General features: G+C 36.3%; 1 long non-coding RNA gene across 13 annotated transcripts in view; it reads right to left on the reverse strand.

Annotated features, from left to right (window-relative positions):
• The window catches only part of LOC129391337 (uncharacterized), an 83,492-nt gene that overhangs the window by 63,256 nt on the left and 5,831 nt on the right, over positions 1-14,405 (reverse strand). For 5 of the 13 annotated variants that reach the window (XR_008617549.1, XR_003680085.2, XR_003680083.2 and 2 more), the window contains 4 exons: positions 13,147-13,197; positions 11,756-11,937; positions 10,163-10,288; positions 6,393-6,541 (listed from right to left, as the gene is read on the reverse strand). The exons of 2 other annotated variants lie outside the window; for them this stretch is intronic. This is a non-coding gene — a long non-coding RNA (uncharacterized lncRNA). The remainder of the gene's footprint in view (positions 1-6,392; positions 6,542-10,162; positions 10,289-11,755; positions 11,938-13,146; positions 13,198-14,405) is intronic. 6 more of the 13 variants (XR_003680088.2, XR_008617548.1, XR_003680086.2 and 3 more) reach the window with 4 other exon arrangements.

Below are 14,405 nucleotides of genomic sequence, written 5' to 3' on the forward strand. Positions count from 1 at the left end.
GAATGTAAATTGATACAGCCACTATGGAGAACAGTATGGAGGTTCCTTAAAAAACTACAAATAGAACTACCATATGACCCCGCAATCCCACTACTGGGCATATACCCTGAGAAAACCATAATTCAAAAAGAGTCATGTACCAAAATGTTCATTGCAGCTCTATTTACAATAGCCAGGACATGGAAGCAACCTAAGTGTCCATCGACAGATGAATGGATAAAGAAGATGTGGCACATATATACAATGGAATATTACTCAGCCATAAATAGAAACAAATTTGAGTTATTTGTAGTGAGGTGAATGGACCCAGAGCCTGTCATACAGAGCGAAGTAAGTCAGAAAGAGAAAAACAAATACCGTATGCTAACACAGATATATGGAATCTTAAAAAAAAATGGTTATGAAGAACCTAGGGGCAGGACAGGAATAAAGACGCAGACGTAGAGAATGGACTTGAGGACACGGGGAGCGGGGAAGGGTAAGCTGGGACGAAGTGATAGAGTGGCATGGACATATATACGCTACTAAATGTAAAATAGATAGCTAGTGGGAAGCAGCCGCATAGCACAGGGAGATCAGCTCAGTGCTTTGTGACCACCTACAGCGGTGGGACAGGGAGGGCGGGAGGGAGACGCAAGAGGGAAGGGATATGGGGATATAGGTATATGTATAGCTGATTCACTTTGTTATACAGCAGAAACTAACACACCACTGTAAAGCAATTATACTCCAATAAAGATGTTAAAAAAAAAAGAATACACCTACAACCGTGATATGAAAAAGACATAATTTTATTTATTGTGACTACTAATAGCTTTCTTTATTGAATCATTACTATGTCCCAGGCACTCTTCTAAGGATTTTACAAATATTAATTAATCTCCTAACAATTCTTGGAAGTAGGTGCTGTGATTTGCCTTTTACAGATGAGAAAACAAAAACAAAAAAACAAAGAACGGGTTAAATAACCTGCCCGAGGTTACACATCAAGTAGGTGAAAGAGCTAGAGCTGAAACCGGAAATCTGATTTCAGAGTCTCCAGCATCAGCCACCATATGCCATTGTATTACCCAGAGACCATCAGATATATATTATCTTTGATCTCACCTACTTGGACGTAGAACATACACAGTGAACTCTAATTACTCCCATCCTCAAGAACAGAAGTTTCCTGATAGCATCTAAAATAGGCCCTTTTACGCCAATTATTCATGTCACAGTCAGCCAGTGGTAGTGCTAGCCTTTGAATTCAGGTATCTAGTTTGAGAGTCTTTCTGTAATTTGCTGCCTCCTCCAATGTATATTTGATCCAAGCCAAAATGTATTGTTTTTCCAGTTCTCTGGAACTCACTGCCGGATTTATCTCCTTAGCTCACAGCTCTGATCATTTTACTGATCCGTTCGGTAGCCCTTCATCGCCTGTCGAGTTAAACTCATAAAATGCCTTTCCCACAGTCTTAGTCCAGTTTTCCAGCCAAACTAGAATACTTGCTGCCTACTAAAACACACTGTACACATTCCCAGTACCACACTTTAGCTCCTACCTTCTCCTCAATAGTTCTTATCCTCCGCTGGCATTCCCCGCTTACTAGATTGTCAGCTGCTTGTGAACAAGGACTAAGTTTTTCTCATGATTTTAACCTCGTTGCATTTAGCATAACATCTTCTATATGAGATAAACTTGAACTAATATGTGCAATTGGTAAGTTTCCCTTAGAAGAGGTAAACTAATGTTGTCTATGCAACAGTGTATTTTCCTACCAATCCACACTTGCTAAAATATCTTTTCAATCAAGGAGCAAACAAACACTACTGGATCAAAGATAAATGAAAGTGGGGGAGCAGGGAAAATGGGCAGACAGTAATCTGTCATTTGTTCAGGATCATCAGTTATCCAGAATGAAATGGAGATCTTAACAGTACACGAAAAACCTCTGAACAACTGAAGGTGACAAAAAGGAATTCTGTACATTTGGGCAACATATTAAAAAAGAGTTCATCGACAGTATTTTTTGTCTTACATTATAGACACTTCAACAAACATGATTTCCCAGTTCACAGCAGTTTGTAAACAGCAAAGCTAACGGTTTATATCCTTATATTGTGCGCGCACACACACACACACACACACACACCTTCCTCTTAAAAGCACATAGGCCTTCAAAACATAAAATTTGGGGACCATTTATAGAAATCCAATATATTTCAATAGCCACTGGAATATTATAACCAAAGTCCTCTTTAAGAAAACATATTTTTCTTTTTAAATTACATTATATTTACTCCTTAAGGAGACAGGTATGGATTTAATATATATATTTTTAAAGACCTCATCAAAACTAATTAGACTAAAAAAGCAGGGAGAGGCAGTTCCAGAAGAAACTTGGAACAAAATATTCCACGAGGTGAGACGGTTTCTGGCCACGCAGAGGCAGGTCCGTATTCAGCTGCCAATGTGTACGGGCATGGAGGCGGACACCAGGGCCAGAGAGGACAGTAACAAGCAACAGGTGGCAAACCAGGCTAGCAGGACACACGAGGGTGGACTAGTAGGAGGTAGCATATCATAACAGGCAGGTGCAGCAAGGCTAAGGACAATCCAGGAACTGGCACTACTCAGATCCAAGAAAAGCCGGAGGTAGGGAAGTGGGTCATCAGGGAGCAGGGTCCTACTATCCAGCTCGATTCAGAGGCCTCTCCCTTCCTCAGGGACAGACACAAAGTAGAGAGACTCAGGCAGGGTTCAATAACCCTTCATTTCCTGAATATAGATATAGATAAACAGACAGAGATACACAGACACATATGTACCTATCTCTATATCACTTTTTCACTGTGGCTTAACAGTAGTAAATAAATGGTAACTGCATGAAAAATACATATGTGCTTTAAATAACTAAGGTACTAGAGAGATTTTAGACAAAGATTTTTATCAAAATCAGGTACCAAAAATGTATACTGCTAATCTAACCAAAGCAATAAGGAAAACAAAAATAACAGAAGTCAAAACTGTCATGATTCAACACAAAAATACTGCATACCTAGAAGATACAAATAAGTAGACTGAAATACTTTATAAGAAATAACAAGTTCTCTAATACAAGTGACCACAAAATAAATATTCAAAAATTATAAGCAACCAATTAATGAGTGAGAAGATATAATGGGAAAAATCAGTTCACTGATAGTGTCCAGAATATAAAATACCAAGAAGCTAAACTTAGAGGTCACTTCTGAAGAAAACTATAAAACAGGGAAGTCTAAGATATGATTACATTTTTTTGGGTAAGGGAAGCCTATTATAAAAAACATGGTTCTTCTCAAATTACTTCATAAGTTTAATATGCCAATTTAAAAATCTTAAATAGTATTAGATTATTTCATATTTATAAAAACATCTTTTAAGTTCATCTGGAAGAATAAATAACTGAGAAATAAGATAAACTTTTTTGAGTAATAAGAGTGATGAGGCAAGAACTTCCATCTATTAAAATATTTTATTATCAAAATAAAGTGTATGACTGACATGAGAAGAAGCAATACCTAATGAAAGAGACAAGTTTTCAAACACAGGCCATGTTATAAGATTTTAATATGTCAGTAAGGAAATATCATCCACCAAGGAAGAAAAGATACATCATTATTCAGTAAATGATGTAGGGAAATTGGCTGCTAGGGAAAAAAAAATGAAATCATGTTAAATTTAACCCCCTCACTCTAAACCAAAATGAATTCTGGAGCGAAAAATCTCAGTATGCTCCATGGTCTTATTTCCTTTGGTCTTCATTTCCTTTAAAGATCATAAATAATTTCACCTTTTCAGGATGAACACTCACCCAACTTCTAATGCCCAGTGGATCATACCACCCCAGTGTGAAACATTAACATTTTCTCCAAAATTTATAAGAATTCAAAGATGTATGTCCCAGAAACAAAACCTGAAGTTTAAAGAAATAAAAGGTATCCAAACTGGAAAGGAAGAAGTAAAATTGTCATTATATGCAGATGATATGATACTTTATACAGAAAACCCTGAAGACTCCACACAAAAACTACTAGAACTGATAAACAAATTCAGCAAGGTAGCAGGATATAAAATTATCATACAGAAATCTGTTGCATTTCTTTACACTAATGATGAAATATCAGAAAGGGAAAGTAAAAAAAAAAAATCCCTTTTAAAATTGCATCAAAAAATAAAATACTTAGGAATAAACCTGACCAAGGAGATGAAAGACTTATATGCTGAGAACAGTAAAATATTGATAAAGGAAACTGAAGATGATTCAAAGAAATGGAAAGATATCCCAAGCTCTTGGACTGGAAGAATTAATATTGTTAAAATGGCCATAGTACCCAAAACAATCTACAGATTTAATGTGATACCTATCAAATTAACCATGACATTTTTCACAGAACTACAACAAATAATTAAAATTTATATGGAACCACAAAAGACCCAGAATTGCCAAAGCAATCCTGAGGAAAAAGAACAAAGCTGGAAGCATAACCCTCCTAAACCTCAGACAATTATTCCAAAGCTCCAGTAATCAAAACATTGTGGTATTGGCACAAAAACAGATATATGGATCAATGGAACAAAATAGAGAGCTCAGGAAAAAACCCACTCACCAATGGTAATCGATCCTCAACTAAGGAGTCAAGAACATACAATGGAGAAAAGACAGTCTCTTCAGCAAGTGGCATTGGGAGAGCTAAAAAAAGAGTTACCATATGATCCAGCAATCCCACTCCTGAGCATGTATCTGGACAAAACTCTAATTAGAAAAGATACATTCACCCGAGTGTTCAATGCAGCACTATTTACAATAGCCAAGACATGGATGCAACCTAAATGTCCACTGACAGAGGAATGGATAAAGAAGATGTGTGTGGAGATATATATGTATATACACAAACACACAATGGAATATTACTCGGCCATAAAAAAGAATGAAATAATGCCATTTGCAGCAATATGGATGGACCTAGAGATTATCATACTAAGTGAAGTAAGTCAGACAGAGAAAGACAAATACCATATGATATCAGTTATATATGGAATCAAAAAAAATGATACAAATGAACTTATTTACAAAACAGAAACAAGACTCACAGGCATAGGAAACAAACTTATGGTTACCAAAGGGGAAAGCACGGAGAGGAGGTACAAATTAGGAGTTTGGAATTAGTAGATAAAAAGTACTATATATAAAGTACATAAAGAACAAGGTCCTACTGTTCAGTACACAATATGGTCCTGTGATAAACCATAATGGAAAAGAATCTGAAAAAGAATGTATACTATACATGTATAACTGAATCATTTTGCCGTACACCAGAAACTAACACAACATTGTAAATCAACTATACTTCAACAAAAAATAAATACATTTTCAAAAAACCTAAATAAGGGGACTTTATATAAAAAGAAATATCATCGTTAATTATCTAATATAATGAATGTCAAAAGCTACTTACGTGTTCCTGCCAAAATACAGAAACTTATTTTTAAAAATTCAACTATTAATTTGAAAAAGAATAACTCCAATTGATTAGAATATACTGAATATGTTTAGTCCATGAGTTCATTTTTAAAACCCATGAATAGTCAGTCATTATTAGAGAATGATAATGAACCAATTTATTCTGAAAACTATCAAATAAAGGGAAAGATTCAAGCATTTATCCTTCCTTTTATATACAAACTGAATGATGCAGTAACAAAATATCTGAGGACAGATTTTTTTCTTTATACCATATTCTAGCTATAAATAAAGAAGAAATGACAGAATTAGACTACCACTACTTCTCATTCCATAATGGATCCCGGCAAAGATCAACGATGGCTGCTAATATCAAAAAAAGAGAGACAACCAGACATAATGTTTGTAGAATAACAGACTATAATGTAATCTTTCCAGCCCTCCCTCCCCCATCAAGTCTGAATCCAATCAAGCCTCTACAGCGAGCTACCAACGAATGAAACTATAGATGTTAGAAGAATGTTAAATTATGCCAAAAGAATGCAATCAGCAAAATCCAGATTTTGGAAAATTGTACAGGACTAATGATTCAATTTCTTCAACAAATTTGCAAAAGATATAAAGTTGTAGAGGAGGAACCATAGAGACTTAAAAGATTTACCAACTAATCACATTGTGTGGGCTTTATTTTGGTGCCGGTTCAAAAATACAAACTAAAATGGCTCCACACAAACACTTGTACGTAAATGTTTACAGCAACACTACTCATAATAGCCAAAAAATGGATAAATGTGGTATAACCATACAATGGAATAGTATTCAACCACAAAAAGGAATGAAGTACTTATTCATGATACAACATATATCAACCTTGAAAACTTTATGCTAAGTGAAGGTGGTACTAACCGGGTTTGTTTTGTCCAACGTGCAGCAAGCTAAAACGGTGAGATGCCGAGGTTTGCAGCAAAGCGAGGAGACGGGAGAGCAGGTCTCGAATCTGCTCCAAGAAGGCAAGGGGCTTGGGTGTTTATGCGATAAAGAAAAAAGAAGCAAGGCTGTCGGAGGCGAGGGGGAACGGGGAAAGGTGATTAGAAAAAGGTGCGATAATTGTTCTGCGCAGGCGTAACTACGCTACAGGCCTCTTCACATTCTAAAGTTCACGAGGGCGGAAGCCTGCGCATGCCCAGTTCAAGGGTCAGCGGTCCTTGCCGGTCCTAAGGAGCTCAGCTAAAACGAGACACAGCTGACCCTTGGCTCAGCTTGAAATAGATGCAGCTGACTCCAAGTTCCTGGAAAACAACTCAGTCAGACACCTTATTGTTCAGGCTATGTGCTGCTTTAGAGGTCATGAAAGTCTTAAAACCTTGATTAGTGAAGGCAGGTGAAATGGTTTTCACCCATGGTTACAGAAGAAGCCAGACATATTGTAATTATTCCATTTATATGAAATATCCAAAATAGACATATCCATAGAAGCTCATTAGTAGTTGCCAGGGACAGAGTGGGAAATGGGAAGTGACTGCTAATGGACACAGGGTTTCTTCTGGGGTGATGGAAATAGTAGTGATGGTTGTACAACTCTGTGAAAATACTATAAACCACTGAACTGTACATTTTCAAAGGCTGAATTTTATGTCATGTGAATTGTATCTCAATAAAAAATACAGCATTCATGAGAGCAAAAACAACAAACTGAAGTTTAGACTATTGGGCTACTTTGACTTTCCCAGTCCAATAAATTGAATCAAAGTAGCATATACCATAATCTGTTATAATTGGGAAGGACCTTACTTCCATAATTGAATCTCCCAGATAATTGAAGCTTATCATTTGGAGAAAGCTACATGGTTCCTAGCTCCCACAATCCTCATCTCTGTATATCAGAAGCAATTCACCCCAAACTCTGGGAAGATTTAGTCCTTATCTTGGGAAATTTTAGGTATATTCCTTCAAGAGAATTTTGCTGCAAATACGGTACAGGCCTTGTTTCCTGTCCTAAAAATTAAGATTCTGTCTTATTTGCCAGATACACTAGTTCTACTTGTGACTAAGTTCCTATGTTTATTTGATTTTCTTAAATAATATCCATTTGATTTTCTCATTACAAAACTAGAGAATGCTTATTATAGATTTTTTTTTAATTACAGAAAACTCTCTTTTAAATTTATATCAACCAAAATTCTAGTACCTAAATATAACTATTATCAACAGTTTGGAGTAGTGCTTTCCAAACCTTTTTCTTCTCATCATGGTCAACAAAAGAAATTCATCAAAATTTCATGAAGATACCTAATAAGATAATTGGGGAGTTTATGGCATTGGCTAGAAGTATGACCATTTTGCTTTCAGAGTTTGGGCCTGAATTATATGTAATTTACAAAAATTTTAATAAATTAATCCATCAAAAAATCTGCCAAATTAGGTTACGTGAAAGGAGAGGCCTGCTCCACTAGGTGTTTCACTAGTTCGTGTTCTTTTCTAAGAAGTTTACTGAGGCCTGGTAATTTCAACAGCACCTTATACAGACTACTGTAATCATTTCAAAGTCCTCTTATAAATGGGTTACACGGTATGCGACATTTAAGATACCATTTTTTTAAATGAATATTTACTGGACTAAAAAATGCACAAAATTAAGTTACTTTAAGGTAAATTAAAATATTTTATTACTATAAAGCCAAGACTTTATGAAGAAGAAAGTTGAAGGATACAAGAGGGGAGTTAAGGATTACTAGTTCCAGGGCTGGGTTCCATACATACCATTCTGATTACCTTCAGGTACCCAGGAAACCCTGAACCCGCAGGGTTCAAGAAGTGAAAAGGGGGCAACACAGACCAGCTTCTGGAGAGTGTCCAGAAGAATGGCCAAGGGTAAGATAACCACTGTCCTAAGGCTTTCAGTCTCAGGGCCAGCTGGGTAAAATAGAGACTCTCATTGACATGGAGGCCAGAAAAAAACAAGGATGACCAGGTATTCAGGAGCTGGATGACTAGGAACAAGTAACCCACCAATCCTTTTAAAACAAGTAGCCAATAAACTATCATACTCTCTTCTTATAAACATAGCATGAGTGCCTTAACTCAAATTGATGTACTCTAATTTTGTGTGGCAGGCAGACTTAGCAATTAATTATTTAGACTTAGTATCTAAGGCTTAGCAATTTCAGCTCCAAAACTAAATCTTGCTATGTAATGTTTTTTTGAGTAGAGCACCTCTTGTCCCATGAAGTTTCCAGAAACTTCTACTAAAATAAAATGAGCATTATATCTTGCACTGATCGAGACACACAATGTTTTGGGCAAAGCACCAAAAATTTTAAACAAATCCCAAATAGAAATAGAAATAAATATCCAATAGGGAAAACGCCACTTCATCTCAGAGAAGGTGATGTGGGTTTTGACAATTAGCACTGAGCAGAGATTACGTACTACCTGTTTTCCACCAGGTGATCTTCTAAGCAATGATGATTACATAGCTCCTGCTCTATAGAGTGGATGATATGAATAAATAAGCATTAAAGGGCAATGTGATAAGTGCTTGTCTATGAATAACCATAGAAGCAAATATTGTAATCAATATGAGACATGTGAAAAGAGGCAGTTGTGAAAAATAGAAATCGTTTGATGATCCACACTCCACAGATAGTCTCTTGTGAGTATTTTCTTACAGTCACAAACTTTGAAATAGGAACATATGAGACAACATCGAGCTTCCAGTGATTCTGTGCTTTTTCAGCAAATTCTATTACCAAGGAAGGATACTTGTGCTTAGGAACAAGTAACCCACCAATAAAACATGTGCTTAATTCTAAGGCCTTTGATTTTCAAAACGCTGTAATTTTTTAAAAAGAGTAGATTTTGATAGAAGTCTAGTGGTCAATTCTGAACTAAGAATGACTTCACAACCCTTCACTTCCCCTTCTAGCTTTTCCTTTCCCTCTCTCCTCTCTCCCTCTTTTCCTCCCTGCCTCTCCCCCTTCCCTCCTCCTCTGTCTCCATTATTTGCCTTTATACTAGATAGACTATTAAAAGCCCCAGAGTCCCAGAAAAGTCTTGCTGCCCACTTCTGAAGGTAGAGCTAAATTACTGCACCCTCAGGAAATCTCACACTAATCTTATAAGATCGTGCTTCATTTTTTCCTGCGGCTGAAGTTATTGCTAAGATAATGTATTTATAAAACTTTTTAAGTAACACACCACTGCCAAAAATAGTATTATAGTATTATCATATGTCCAAAAGCTGATTTTAATCATCACTTTAATCTTCAAAAGATAACTTATTCCATAGAGAAGACTGGGATTTTCTTCAAAGTCAGGAAAAAATAAGCTGTTTGATGAATTTAAATGGATAAGATTAAAGAAAAAGTTCTGCTGTGAGAGTTTTAGAAAGCTATATAAAATACCAAACACTCAAAGAAGTAAAAATAAAGTTTGAAACATAAGAAGTCTAGCTGTCTTAGAATTATGTAGGGAACATTAAAGAATTAATATCTTGAAATTACTTAGTTAAAAAAAGCAGCATATGTTCTTAGTGCTATTATATCGTAAGATGAAAGAAAATCTAAAAGATTAAACCATGTTCATCTATAAAATGGTAAAATAATATAAAACAATCAACTATCACTTATTATATACTTATTTTTAAGCATAGCAACCACACACACAAAATTTGCTACCTTCTGTCAAGCTTCAAATGCAAAAATTTCCAGGAACAGCACAACAGATTGGTAAAGTGTAAAGCAGCCCTTGCTTCTTGCATTCTTTCTTCGTGATGCGATGTTTCTCACTAACCCAAAACAAAACTTGACACACAAGAAAAGAACTTGCGCCATGGAAAAGTCACACGGTCCCACTTCATTTTATTACAAAACAAATGCTATACTCTTCTGCAGCCATTCTTGTATTATTCATTTTTATGCCCTTTAATCCTCAAAATGCTGGGGTTTCCCAATCATGAATAAAAATCAGCAAGGTTGTTCATATTTCACAAAGAGATGCAACAATCATTCTCTGTTTACTGGGATCTGTTAGTGCTTTACAGTCATGGCAGTGAAATGACCCCCCTCACACAGCGTGTGTACACACACGTCCCAAACAGGAAAAACAATTTTTTTTCTGTAAGAAGTTTATAACTAGAGATCTACTGAATGCAGTCAGGTCAGGTGTGTAGAATGATGCAGGTTAGGAAAGGAAGCACGGATTTACTGCTATCAAGACCATTAAATCTTGCTGGAGAGAACTAATTGATTTTGCCCTTTTCAGTTTTTAAGGGGTCAGCTAAAGTCTCCCTCTGTGAGAGTGGATAATGGAACAAGTGGTGAACTACACTAATGACTCTGTGACATACTTTCAGGCTCTGGTGTTATATAGTCTGAACACAGAAAGAATGTTCAACAAAGAGCCATACCAGAAGAGTCTGTAAAACCTTAAATTGCTACAACAGCTGAGAGAAGAGAATAGTCCCATTGAAAGGAAATTAATGAACAAGTGTCAAAATGGACAGTTGGTGTCAATTCCTAGAGGATTTGGAAGTGAGAAGTAGACTTGAGGAAACCATGTTAATAGAGCCCTGGTTTGTATGAAAAGAAAATCATACTTTCCCAAATATCCATCATAGGAGTCATGCTTGTCACAATCCACATTTCTCTGTGTTTAGTAAAAAGAATGCTTTATTAAGGGCTACGTAAGCACCTTACTTTGTTGATCTCCAAAAGCATATGATCGTCTGTTTTCTTGAAAACAAATTTAGAAAGAAATTCCACACTCAGCTGATGTGGTAGTTCTTGGAACAAAATGTACCCACCATTTTGAGGAAAAAAAAGACTTTTTCAAGCCCAAGCTATGTTTTTTTGCAACTTTCGAAAAGAAGCAAAGAATAAGGAATGGGAAGTGGCAAATAGAAATTAGAGATTATGAAACTTTTATAAGATAGATTTATGTTAAAGAATTCAAAGAAATTAGGCAAGAAACTAGAAAATATCAAGCGATAGCAATTCTATTTGAAAACATGTAAAGAACTTCTGAAAGGAGATACAATACACATTTGCTCTTATTTAAGAATATTCAATCCTACCATAGAGGATAAGAGGAAAAAATAGGGAGAATAGATGAAACTAAATATAAAATCAAATGTCCTGGAAAACAGGTTAGAGACAGACTAAGTAAGTGTAGCCTATGCTTGTCAACATAGAAAGGGATGGAGGGCCATTTAAGCATCAAATAACTAAATATGCCTGAGAAACCCAATATTTAAGAAGTCTTAAACTGACCACTTATTGGTGAAATCCAGTTTGGTCCACAGAATCTGCTGGCTGCCCAGTAGATTATAGGTGAGCTGTAGTTTTGACTAGGTGTATAGAGCATCCGTGTATTTGTTCAGACACCTTCCATCTGCTGAAATCCTTTGATCACCCTCAATTCTAGTCCTTGTAGATACTGTAAGTGGGGCAGACTGAAGGGGAAGGGAGAAAGACAGGATATATATGCACTGTGTAACTCAAGACTTGTATAGTATGGTCTCTCCACCCCACTTTTACCCTATCTTAAGTGTGCTAACCTACTCCGTCTTTCTCTTTCCTTCTTACTGTATATTTTAAAATAATCAAGTAGACCATGAGTTTCAAGCATTTGAATTTGAGCATCAGTTTCATGACCTCTGGGACAGGCTGCCTGTACATGGCACTGTACATGGAAAATAGCATTGCATCATTATTTCCCAAAGTACAACACAGGTCCAAATCTCAGCCAACAGCTAGCAACAGTGCCTCTTTTGGTCACTAGAAAAACGGAAGTTATCCTACACGTTGCCAAATAAACATTCAAAGGTCCTCTAAGGTAGTTTGCCCCTAGACTTTTTTTTTCCACTGAAGACTACTCTTCTATTGGGCACTGTAAGGAGGCTCAGAATAAGAACTTCATTTTGATTATATAAATTACTGCTATAAGAGCCAGAGTTTAGTTTATAAGCATGTGATTTTCAGGCAAGTAGATTAATTTCTCAATGCTTTACTCCCTCTTTAAAATGGAAATAAATCACACTTGATAAAACATTGTGAAGATGTAATGAAATCGGGCTTCTCTGGTGGCGCAGTGGTTAAGAATCCGCCTGCCAACACAGGGGACACGGGTTCAAGCCCTGGTCCGGGAAGATCCCACATGCCGCGGAGCAACTAAGCCCGTGCGCCACAACTACTGAGCCTGTGCTCTAGAGCCCACGAGCCACAACTACTGAGCCCGCGTGCTGCAACTACTGAAGCCCGTGCGCCTAGAGCCCGTGCTCCACAACAAGAGAAGCCACCGCAACGAGAAGCCGGCGCACCACAACAAAGAGTAGCCCCCCGCTCGCCACAACCAGCGAAAGGCCGCGCACAGTAACGAAGACCCAACGCAGACTAAATGAATAAATAAATAAATATTTTTTTAAAAGATGTAATGAAATCATTTATTTAAAGCACTTTGACACAGACTGCAACTTTTTTTTTTCAGAGTTGAATAATGGCTACAACTTTACAAAATAAAATATATATATAACTACTTTTTATTCTATACTCTAAAAGTACAAATTTTGGAATATTACAGCTTAAAGCTCATGATAGTTTATACTTAAACAGAAGAAAATAAAAAAATAATTTAAATGATTTAATAGAAAGATTATACTTACATTGTGAAATTATACAGCACAGCTTTTCCAATCACAACATCTAGCCCAGATCTTGAAATCAGGGAAGATAAAACTTAACATGATTAATTTTTATGTGACTAGTGGCACATTAAAAATATAATCCCTGCACTTAAAAAGCACCAGATTATATGCAATTTAAACATTTTATAACTTTTGCCATGTTTCTATCACTTACTATCCTAAAAGCTAACATGCATTATCTCAAGGCGAAAAGTCTGAGCTTCTGAAAAAGTATGAAATGTGTGTGTACGTCTGATTAAACAACTTTTTTTTCCAAACCGGTAGAAAAACTTTATGGAATAAATGTGTTTGTACAGTGGTGACTATTTGTCACAGTAGGCTGTGACATAGGCATTAAAGCACCAACTATTTTGGACAATATGTCATAACCAGCCAGTTGGAGGGCAGTAACAAAATACTTGGCTAACCATTCTATACTAGAGACATCTGTTTAGCTTAACAAGCTAGTAACATCAGACCCTACTATAATTTGGGTCATCTGAATATCACAATTCATTTAGTTTTTAAAAGATGTAAATAACATTGAAAAATCATTCCATATATCTTAGAAATTTTAAACATTAGTTTTACATAGCATCATGGAAAATGTTTATGTAATATTTTAAGTGAAAAAGACCATATATACATGATATTGTATTATATCTATATTCTTAAAAATATGTAATACAAAATTCACATTATGTATTATTACATTATATAAAATTTTTGGTCATATAGAAGACAAAAAAAGCAAAGTATGATTTATCGAGGTGACACGTAGATGGATGATTTTTCTTCAATCAAAAGTTAAATAATATAATACCAATTTGTATTGTTTACTATGCACTAGACACTGTATATTGTTTATTAACATTGTTTTAATCATTAAAACAACCTTATAAGGTAATATTATTTCCATTTTATGGACTAGTTGAGACTTAGAGAAGTTAAATAACTTGCCCAAGGTCAAATATTAGCAAGTGGCAGAGCTGAGCCTAGGATTTAGATCTAACATCAAACCCCATATTTGTAATCACTATAATTATGTTTAAAGAAAAAAGTCTACGGGCTTCCCTGGTGGCGCAATGGTTGAGAGTCCACCTGCCGATGCAGAGGACGCGGGTTCGTGCCCCGGTCCGGGAAGATCTCACGTGCCGCGGAGCGGCTGGGCCCGTGAGCCATGGCCGCTGAGCCTGCGCGTCCGGAGCCTGTGCTCCGCAACGGGAGAGGCCACAACA

This window comes from Physeter macrocephalus, chromosome 6 (assembly GCF_002837175.3).
Source record: "Physeter macrocephalus isolate SW-GA chromosome 6, ASM283717v5, whole genome shotgun sequence".
Classification (NCBI taxonomy): Eukaryota; Metazoa; Chordata; class Mammalia; order Artiodactyla; family Physeteridae; genus Physeter; species Physeter macrocephalus.